Genomic DNA, 10,099 nt, shown 5'->3' on the forward strand with positions numbered 1-10,099 from the left:
CCCTAGTAAGGTGCTGTAACCCTAGGCTGTTTCAAAATGGCCGACTTCTCGGTTATGTAGGGGGCTTCCGGTCGCCGGGCGGGCTGTTTCTAGCCGGAATTGGCGGGCTTCCGGTGTGTCTGGAGGACTTCCGGTGGCGGGGGATGGTTTTATTAGGGTTTGAGGGCACTTCCGGGTTGTCGGGACAATGTTTCCCGTCGGAGTCGGCGGACTTCAGGGTTCCGTTGGAGGACTTCCGGTCATAGAGACGAGGGTTCCGGGGTTGTTGGAGGACTTCCTGGTCCCTTGGAGGACTTCCGACCACAGAGTAGCGCTTCCGGTCATAGAGGTTTTAAAATGGACGGCTTGGAGGACTGGGGATCATAGAGAGTGGAGGGGGCTTGGTGGACGGGATGGTTTTTGGTTCCTGTGTAGTGTGGGTACCGGTAACTCTATGGTTGTTTTAGGTCCTGGAAGGGCGGTATACAGTAGAACTTTTGATTTCTGTAGTTTTCCTGTAATTGAGGGGGGTTTGTACAGGTAAACTGTACGATTTTGTACTGTATAGGGTTGTATTATTATCTGTATAGTATGTATAAATAAAACAATAAAAATAATAAGTCTGGTGCAGCAGTAGAAAATTTCACACAACCTGGGAGTAGATTTTTTTATTTTCATAAATTTATTTATATTTTTTTATTTCTTTAAACTACTACTCCCAGGGAGGTGACATGTTCTACTGCTGCTTCTGATTTTTTTTTTCCTTTAAACCATTATTTTTATTTTAACTTCACTAGATTTGTTTACACACATATGGTGAACATAAATATTACAAAAAAAAAGGACAGAATATTAAAGGCCACCAGGGACACAGAAGCACAAAGACAAAACACAACACCAACAACAGACACACAAAATTATTTCCCCCCCCCCTTTACGACAAAGCTCAAAGACAAACAATGACACCCAAATAATGACTGACACACAAACATTTCACAAGCGGCAGAACAAAAAAAATCATTCTTTATTACTTCACCTTTATTGTTACTTTCTTTAAAGAACAACAACATTAGGCATTAATACATAGGTTTCCAGTGATGCACTATCACCACAGCAAGGACTCAGAGCAATGACAGTTATTAGTTCGGGCACATTGACAGTCTATCTCTCCTGCTTCGCTTAAAATTCTTCTCGTTCCAGAGCTCTCCACTACAATGGAATCTGGATCCTCCGCTTCAACCCCCCGGCCAAACACATGCAGCTTGCGGACACCTGGATAGCTACTCTGATTCCCTGCCTGTAAAGAATAACACCAAACACCTTCATTAGTTTACATTATTACACAAGAATCTACACTGATCAGGCAAAACCTTTACAAGCCCATCCTTGTAAAACATCCATTACACCCTCTTGTGTGCCCACCTGGTCCTCCTCAACACTGCTCACATAGAGTAAGACCCCACACCCTTTGCCTTCAAAACCAACACTGCTGCTAGTGTTAACACTACTACCTGCAATCACAGGCAAATACAAAACTCCAGAGAACCACTCCTCAGGAACGCCGTTCCCAGGAGACGCCCTCAAAATTTCATCTCTTGCCCTGCCTGGCAAAAACCCCGGCCCGAACCGCGCCGCCGTCCAAACTTTGGCGACGAACGTCGCCTCGCGGAGCGGCCGGGACCCAGGGGAAAAAAAAACCCAGCCGGGGGAGGAAAAAAAAAATCCCCCAGCTGGGGTTTTTTTTTATTCTAATTTCAAACGGCAAACTAGCTTGCTCTACCTGGAAAGAAATACACCCCCCCCCACCCCCCAAAATTAGGCACCTCCACCACCACCTCACACCCCACCCCTCACCCAAACACACGTCCATTCCACCACAACCGGACATCGCCCGCTCCTTCCGGCGCTCCCCGGGAACGCCGTTCCCGGGAGACGCCCTCAAAATTTCATCTCTCGCCCTGCCTGGCAAAAACCCCGGCCCGAACCGCGCCGCCGTCCAAACTTTGGCGACGAACGTCGCCTCGCGGAGCGGCCGGGACCCAGGGGAAAAAAAAACCCAGCCGGGGGAGGAAAAAAAAAAATCCCCCAGCTGGGGTTTTTTTTTATTCTAATTTCAAACGGCAAACTAGCTTGCTCTACCTGGAAAGAAATACACCCCCCCCACCCCCCAAAATTAGGCACCTCCACCACCACCTCACACCCCACCCCTCACCCAAACACCCGTCCATTCCACCACAACCGGACATCGCCCGCTCCTTCCGGCGCTCCCCGGGAACGCCGTTCCCGGGAGACGCCCTCAAAATTTCATCTCTCGCCCTGCCTGGCAAAAACCCCGGCCCGAACCGCGCCGCCGTCCAAACTTTGGCGACGAACGTCGCCTCGCGGAGCGGCCGGGACCCAGGGGAAAAAAAAACCCAGCCGGGGGAGGAAAAAAAAAAATCCCCCAGCTGGGGTTTTTTTTTTCTAATTTCAAAAAGCAAACTAGCTTGCTCTACCTGGAAAAAAAAAAATTACACAACACACACACAGAGCCCACCACACACAAAAATAGGCGCCGCCACAACCTCACGCTCCACCCCTCACCCGCACGCACATCCGTTCTGCCACCCGCCCGCCACAACGGGCCACGGCCCTGATTCTTGGCCCATCTGTGGAACGGCCTCACCCTGTCCCTTAAGACACCATCGCCGCTCCGCCTGACTCTGTAGAGTTAGCGCTCATAGGCAGGGACCGGGGAAGATGCCTTGCTAACTGCACCGCTCCTTCGCTGTTGCTTGGATACTCCACAAAAACCTCACTCGAGGCTGTCGTGCGGGAATCCAAACCGTGCCGTGGCACTTGAAAACCACAACGGAAGGGCTCTAGGGCCGGCTGGCCGACAACTACCCTCTGCCTCGCAAAACGGCCCGTACGACCTCCGCCCCAACTGACTGTACTGACAGATTACCATCCTGGGCTGGGGCCGCTCTCTATGCCGGCTCTGTAATGCCCAACCACCCAAATGCAACAAGAGCCATACCGAACACCAGGCAATGCCAAGCACTGCGATGCAATATACAACCAAATAGAAAGCATGCATGAACACAGTGCTATGTAACACTGGACAGTCTCAAATGGCAGGCAATACAAATACAGGGCCACGCAACGCAATACAGAGCCGCGCAACGCAACACAGAGGACCGGGTCGCTGAACACAAGACAGTCTCCATTGGCAGGCAGTACAAAGACAGAGCCGCGCAACGCTATACAGAGGACCGGGTCGCTGAACACAAGACAGTCTCCATTGGCAGGCAGCGGCAAGGCAGAGCGGCGCAGGGCAAGGCAGGGCACGGGCCCACGTAACGTGAGGCAGAGCGGCGCGAGGCGAGGCAGAGCGCGGGCCCACGTAATGCGAGGCGGTCTCCGTTGGCAAGCAATACGAATACAGAGTGGCGCAATGCGATATCCAGCCAAAGACAGGGCTGCGCAAGGCAATACAACGCAAAGCGCTACAAAACAAGACGTCTCAGATGGTGGTCAAAACCAACACAAATTGCAGCAAGGCAACACAACACCAGAACAACGGGGGGGGGGGGGGGGGGGGGGGGGTGAGAAGCTAGGCTTTAAGACACAAGCCTCTAAGCATATGTCACATGAAAGGGTACGAGTCTGATGTGTGGCTGAGGGAGGCCCTCCCGTTGAGTCACGAGGTTCTGAAAGGACCCCCTTGCTTTCTAAACTCCTTCGCAGAGAGGAGCCTAGGTGCGGCTAGGTCCAGTCTTAGTCCCAGACTTGGTCAACGGTTTACATCTAAAGGATTATGTGTGTAGCCACATATCAGAGTCAACGTTTGCCTGTCAGAGCCCCACTAAGGACTTTCACTGAAACAGTTTCGCAAAGTTGAAAAGAAAAATAGGTAGTTTATTGAGGCAACAGATATAAAAAGTTTGGAACTGCCGTTGATAAATGCACTTACTGCAACAATTTTGAGCTCAAGTTAATAGTTCAGCGCTTTTGTTATTGATAGTTTTCCCAGGGTAACATCCGACATAATCGGAGGCGCAAGTCTTACCAAAGAGGCGTCCCTGCTTGGAGAGGAGAGAGAGAGGTCCAGGCCCGTCGACCCGTCCGGATAGTTGGAGTTCTCGTCCTCAAAAAAGAGGATTCTGAATGCCAGATTTATACTTTTGGCGAGGTGGGACTAAGTCAGGTATTGTGTGCCGATTGGCCCTTAACAAGGCTTGTTGTGCAGTTGGTCGGGGCTGGGGGGGGGGAAGTGGCGGAGAACAAACGTGTTCGGTACAGAGGAGCGGTGGTCTGTTTAGTTTTACCAAAGTAAGGTCGAGCTGCGAAGGAGGCTCCCCCTCGCCCCAGGCGTCACTTAGTTGATTAAGGAGTAGACCCGTCAGACGCCGCATCTTGTTAAGATGAACAAATTGCTCATCTCCTGCCCCTGTTCAGGTCCGGTGCTTATCAGTGCAAGATAAGCAAGTTGCTCAATCCCTGCTCTCGCCCAAGCTGGACTCCCCCAGGCCCCTTCTGCTGGGTCAAAATGGCCCTGTATTCGGCACCAACAAGACTAGACTAGTCCGACATCCCACAGCATACAGGGATGAAAGATGGTATCAAACTTCAATTGAGGCGGAAGTTTCTAGAGCACGACTGTGAGTCCGGCACGGACCGCCTCCGCAAAGGCCACCTCGCAGAAACATCTGCGATGCGAGGTGCGCTTTAAGCTCCGATCGCGAGACGAGAAACGCTCGACGGGCCGTATTCCGAAGCGACGAGGCGTCGCGGACCCCGCGGATGCTCGCCGAGCGCGTGCGGCAGAACCTAGAGACCTGCCGTAAGGCGCCGTACGCATGAAAAAGCACAGATCACGGAAATGACGCTGCAACGCTGAGAGAGGCCAGAATGTTTACATCCGGCACGATGGACCCGGGACCCCTATCTGTCCCTAGACTCGAGGCAGACTAAATAGCCCTCTGCTACCCTGGCGTTAAACCCCTGCTGGCCCTGCCCCCAACCACCATTTTTGCCCTTTAAATTACCTTTCAGAGGGCAGAATCCAGATTCCCTTCTCATGGGGAAAAGGTCATCTAACCGGGACGCTCCCCCATCCGCCGGGTTCCGCTTCATCCCTCACGAGACAGAGCGTCGCCGGTCGACGACGTGCCGCCCGGCGTCGACCTCCGCTGCGACGAAGCCCTCCTTGGAAACGCCTTCCTCTCGCCCGTCCCTTTTCCTCGGCCGCTCGAAGTCGGATTCTTCGGCCTGCCGTGCCGAGGCCTGACCGCCACCTGCAAAACTCAAAGGACGGGATGTGATTTTAGCTACGTCTATAATACGACACCTCAGAAAACTGCTACGTCAGCGCGCCGGTCATCGCTCGCCTCGCTTAAGTTCGCTCCGGTGCGGATATCCCGTTCGCGCATCTATTCGCGCCTAGAAAATACAACCGGAAAAGCGTGAACTAGGCGGAGTCGCCGACACGCCGATCCGCTGACGTCGGACGCCGGCCCGCCTTTGTCCGGCGCTCCTCTCGCCTCTTCCGGGGGCCTGTGACGCGCGGCTTGTCGCTCGGCCTCTGACAAACCCAAACAAACTGTGCAAAGTAAGGCGGTGGCCGCTGACCGGTAGCTTGATGAGACCGAAAGGTCTGTCATCTTTTCTGCATAAGCCTTCTAACTAGAGCTAAAACAAACAGAGGAGAGATACACCGAACCCCAAATATACCAACTAAGGCACATGTGAGATTGAACCCACTCAACTACCGCACAAACTGCTGCTCCCAGAAGGCCAGAGTACAGCTTCTGACCCCCGCCAATGCAATGAAACTGTGACAGCTGTCTACAGATACTTGCCCAGAGATGGACTGTAGCGTCTTCACCAAAAAAATCCGGTCACGCCAATGTTTTACCGCCACGCCACAAAGCTATGCTACCCCTGTCTTTAACATTGCTACACCCCCGGGGGGAGCGGCTCCGACCCCGACACGGCGCACAGACTCCGCAAACGCGACCGTGAGACACGAGAAGGCCGCGAGCAAGAACGGCTACCGTGGCGAAGGTAAGACTGGCGAGGAAGCCCTATGGCACCACAACGTTGCGGGTGCTTTATAGCGGCCCCGGGAAAGAGGCGACGGCCTTGGCCGGCGAGAGAAAGAGGCTGTCAAAACTGAAATGACAGATACATCAGAGGCTGGGTTTTAAGATCTAAGGCCTTTAAAAACATGGGGAATGAAACCTGAGAAAAGAACTCGGGGCAAACGTAACGCTCGGAGGAGCTGCTGGCAGCGCCCGGCTGGGCGCCGCAATAGACGTCCGCTCAGAAACATCTACGACACAATACACGCCAAACAGAGCTATGCTTTAAGCTATAACTACAAGAGAGAAACTGGCTTGATGAGCTCAATACCAATGAGCACAGATATTCAAGACTCATGAGATCTAATAAGGTACCTGGTGATCACAAAAAGCAGCGGAGGCATCGAGACCTGAGGGAGTTGCGGCGTACAGCATAAGACAGACAACGCAACCTGCACGACACAACCGCACGCGGGCTGAAAGCACCCTGCCCGGCGCGGTCTAGCACGGTGCCGACGAGTAACCCGCGCCCTTTGCCTACCCGAAGGCGACCGCTCCCGGACAGCCCTCTCCCGTACGCTAACTTTAAAAGCCATCCCCTGCAACTCCCAAACTTGTCCGGACCTACCTTCTTACGGCGCTCTGCTCTCCTCCTCTGCCGCTCGTCGTTGGGCATCTAGCCAGTCCGCATCTGGAAAAATCACACCGAGTTATCAAACAAGTCACCCAGATGCCGAGTGAGAGCCAAACAATTCCGGACGGGCCGTATCGGCACGCTAACCGTACGCTCCTATTGCTATTCCGCCTATCCCCGACTCGACAGCCCTGGGCAGAGCAGCTCCACACACACACACCACACACAGAGACGGACGCTACACAGAACGCTACAAACAACGCGACTCACAAACGAGAGAACACTCTTCGCGAGAGGAATGACTCCCGGACCGGAGAGGCTGCCGAACAAGGCGACCTATAGGGCACGACGCCCGGGTGAGGAAGCTCTATGGCAACCCCAGAAGAGAATTGACCGTAAATGGCCCGTTATAAGAAGTTACTGTCAAAACCGAGATGATGGGGGCAGCAACAAGCCCGTCTTCAAGACCTAAGGAGGTAAGGATGCAGGGAGGAAGACCCAGTCCCTGAAAATGGATAGCTGGAGAGCAGAGCTCCGGACGCAGCCTGGTATAGCGCTGCAAATAGAGGACCCTCCAGAAACTTCCAACACGCAAGAATGATCCACGCCGTAAGCTCGCTATGGGAGAAAAGAAGCGCCCGATTGGCGGTACGCTGACAAGTACCAGCGTTCGAGAGCCTAGGGACGGCGCCCGAGAAGCGTGCCGTGCCCCTTGAGCGCAAAGAGGGCGTTGAGACCCAAGGAAGGGCTAAGACACACAGGACGAGACACGCAGACATAACACAGGCTGCAACTGCCCTGCCCGGTCTAGCATCGTGGTGACATGTAACCCGCTCCCTTTGCCCAGCCAAGGGGAACTGCTCCCAGACAGCCCTCGCCCCGGCGCTAGCCATAAAACCCCTCCACCACAACCCCCAAACTCGCTCCCTCCCCGGCCACGGTCCCTCAACTTAGCTTTCCGAGAGCCGGGGATCCGAATCCATCAGCAACAAAAACATCACCACTGCGCATTGGCTAACTGGGATGTTCCTGCAATTGCCCGGTGCCTCTTCATCAGCTACAATAGAAAACAGAACACAAACAAAACAGCACTGTCAGTCAGCGTTGCATCAACCGGCCAACACCAACCTCTCCCATGACACCCCCTTCCTCAGAAGCGCCGTGTCTTTCTGCTCACCTGCTCGGTCCAGGGATGGACCCTGCAGCTGTCCTCACTTGCAGCACCTAAGACACCAAGAGACACAAAATTACTCCTATGTTTGTCAGAAGTCAGCGCTCCCACAATCGCCCTCGCCATTCCTCGAGCTCACCTCAAATGACCGACCCACCTCCTTACGGCGCTCTGCTCCCCTCCTGTGCTGCTCTTTGGTGCGCTTCCTCTCTCTCTGCATCTGGAAAAAAAAAAAACCCAAAATAATTAAACAAGTCAGCCAGATGCCGAGCGAGAGCCAAACAATTCCAGGCTGGCCATACTGACACACTAACCGGACCCTCTTCTTGCTATTCCGCCTAACCCTGGACTCGACAGCCCCGGGCAGAGCAGCTCCACGCCCAAGACACACACGCACAGGGATCAACGCTACACAGAATGCTACAAACAACACAAATCACAAGTGAGAGAGAACTCTCAGCGAGAGGAACGACTCCCGGACCGGAGAGGCTGCCATGCAAGGCGACCTACAGGGCGTGACGCCCGGGCGCAGAAGCTCTATGGCAATCCCAGAAAAGAATGGACCGTGATAGCCAGTTGTAAGAAGCTACGGTCAAAACCAGGGCGAGGGATGCGGCAAGAAGCCTCTCTTCAAGACCTAAGAATGTAACGACGCAGAGAAGAAGCCTCGGTCCCTGACAACGGACAGCTGGAGAGCAGAGCTCCCGATGCGGCCTAGGACTAGGCTGCAAAAAGAGGACCCGCCGGAAGCTTCCGACACGCAAGAACAATCCACGCCGTAAGCTTGCAGGGCAAGCAAAAGAAGCGCCCCGTTGGCGCTACACCGATGAATACAGGCGTTTGAGAGCCTAGGGATGGCGCCCGAGAAGCATGCCGTGCCCTTTGAGCGCAAAGAGGGTGTTGAGACCCGAGGAAGGGCTGAGACACACAGGACAAGACACACAACAAACATACCACAGACACAGGCTGGAACTGCCCTGCCCAACACAGCCTAGTATTGTGTTGACAAGTAACCCGCTCCCTTTGCCCACCCTAGGGGACCGCTGCCAGACAGCTCTTGCCCCTACGCTAACCGCAACACATCTCCCCTGCGACCCCCAAACTTGCCCCCTCCTCGGCCCGCTCCCTCCCCGGCCCCGGTCCCTCAACTTAGCTTTCAGAGGGCCGAGGATCTGAATCCAGCCACAACAAACAACATGCACATTGTGCATCGGCTAACTGGGATCTTCCGGCAGTCGTCTGGACCCTCTTCACCTAGAGTAAACACATCACCAAAACAAACAAAGCAGTGCCGCCAGTCAGCATCGCACCGGTCAACACCAACCTTGCCCACAACGCCCCCCTCTCCTCAGAAGCACCGTGTCTTTCCGCTCACCTGCTCGGTCCAGAGACTGACCCCTGCAGCCGTCATCCCTCGTGGCACCTAAGACGCCAAGAGACACAAAATTACTCCTACGTTTGTCAGAAGTCACCGCCCCCACAACCGCCCTCGCCGTTCCTCCAGCTCACCTCAAACGGACATCCGGTTCCAAGGGTGGCCACACAGCGCCTGCAAAACCAGAGGGAAAAGCTCAAACAAGTTGCCTTATACTGCTTTGCTATTAGACACTGACAAGCGCCTCACCTTCTCGGAACGCTCGTCGGCACGCGGCTTCGCCCCTCCGAGGCTCCCTGCGGCACCTGCCAAAAATCAAGCGAGAGGCACGTGCTCAGACACTGCCCAAAACTGCAGCTTGCCCACACTGATTCTCATCTCCCCCTCCTTGACCTCAGCCGCTTGCTCACCTGGCCTCCGTCGTTTTGGGCTGCCGTCCTTGCGCCCCACCTAGAAAACACAAACAAAGGATCCCTGTATCTTAAACAGCAATGCAACACCAATAAAATAACTGCTGTACTTCAGCCCGCTAGTCGCCGCTCACCTGGCCCGAGTCACCTCCCGTGTCTGTGTCCTACGGGGTCCATATCCACCTTTGCACCTTCAAAATAAAAGCCACACACAAATCTGAATGGAGTCATATAGGCACCAGCCACATCTTCCCTCCGACTCCACTGGCCGACCCACCTCCTTACGGCGCTCTGCTCCCCTCCTGTGCTGCTCTTTGGTGCGCTTCCTCTTTCTCTGCATCTGGGAAAAAAAAAAACCAAGATAATTAAACAAGTCAGCCAGATGCCGAGCGAGAGCCAAACAATTCCAGACTGGCCATACTGACACACTAACCGGACCCTCTTCTTGCTATTCCGCCTAACCCT

At 54.2% G+C, this 10,099-nt stretch overlaps 2 long non-coding RNA genes across 3 annotated transcripts; both read right to left on the reverse strand.

Moving 5' to 3' along the window:
• Nucleotides 1-987: 987 nt before the first annotated feature.
• On the reverse strand, nucleotides 988-7,634 carry LOC129200830 (uncharacterized). Of its 2 annotated transcripts, none has more exons than XR_008575116.1 (3): nucleotides 6,673-7,634; nucleotides 5,010-5,258; nucleotides 988-1,276 (listed from the first exon to the last, which is right to left on the reverse strand). It is a non-coding gene; the product is annotated as an uncharacterized LOC129200830 (long non-coding RNA). The 2 variants fall into 2 exon arrangements; XR_008575117.1 differs by lacking the exon at nucleotides 988-1,276 and adding an exon at nucleotides 3,730-4,857.
• Nucleotides 7,635-7,644: 10 nt separating this feature from the next.
• LOC129200831 (uncharacterized) lies at nucleotides 7,645-8,169 on the reverse strand. Its single transcript, XR_008575118.1, has 3 exons — nucleotides 7,989-8,169; nucleotides 7,856-7,902; nucleotides 7,645-7,735 (listed from the first exon to the last, which is right to left on the reverse strand). It is a non-coding gene; the product is annotated as an uncharacterized LOC129200831 (long non-coding RNA).
• Between the last annotated feature and the right edge of the window lie 1,930 nt (nucleotides 8,170-10,099).

The sequence above is a fragment of the Grus americana genome, unplaced genomic scaffold (genome assembly GCF_028858705.1).
Source record: "Grus americana isolate bGruAme1 unplaced genomic scaffold, bGruAme1.mat scaffold_552, whole genome shotgun sequence".
Classification (NCBI taxonomy): domain Eukaryota; kingdom Metazoa; phylum Chordata; class Aves; order Gruiformes; family Gruidae; genus Grus; species Grus americana.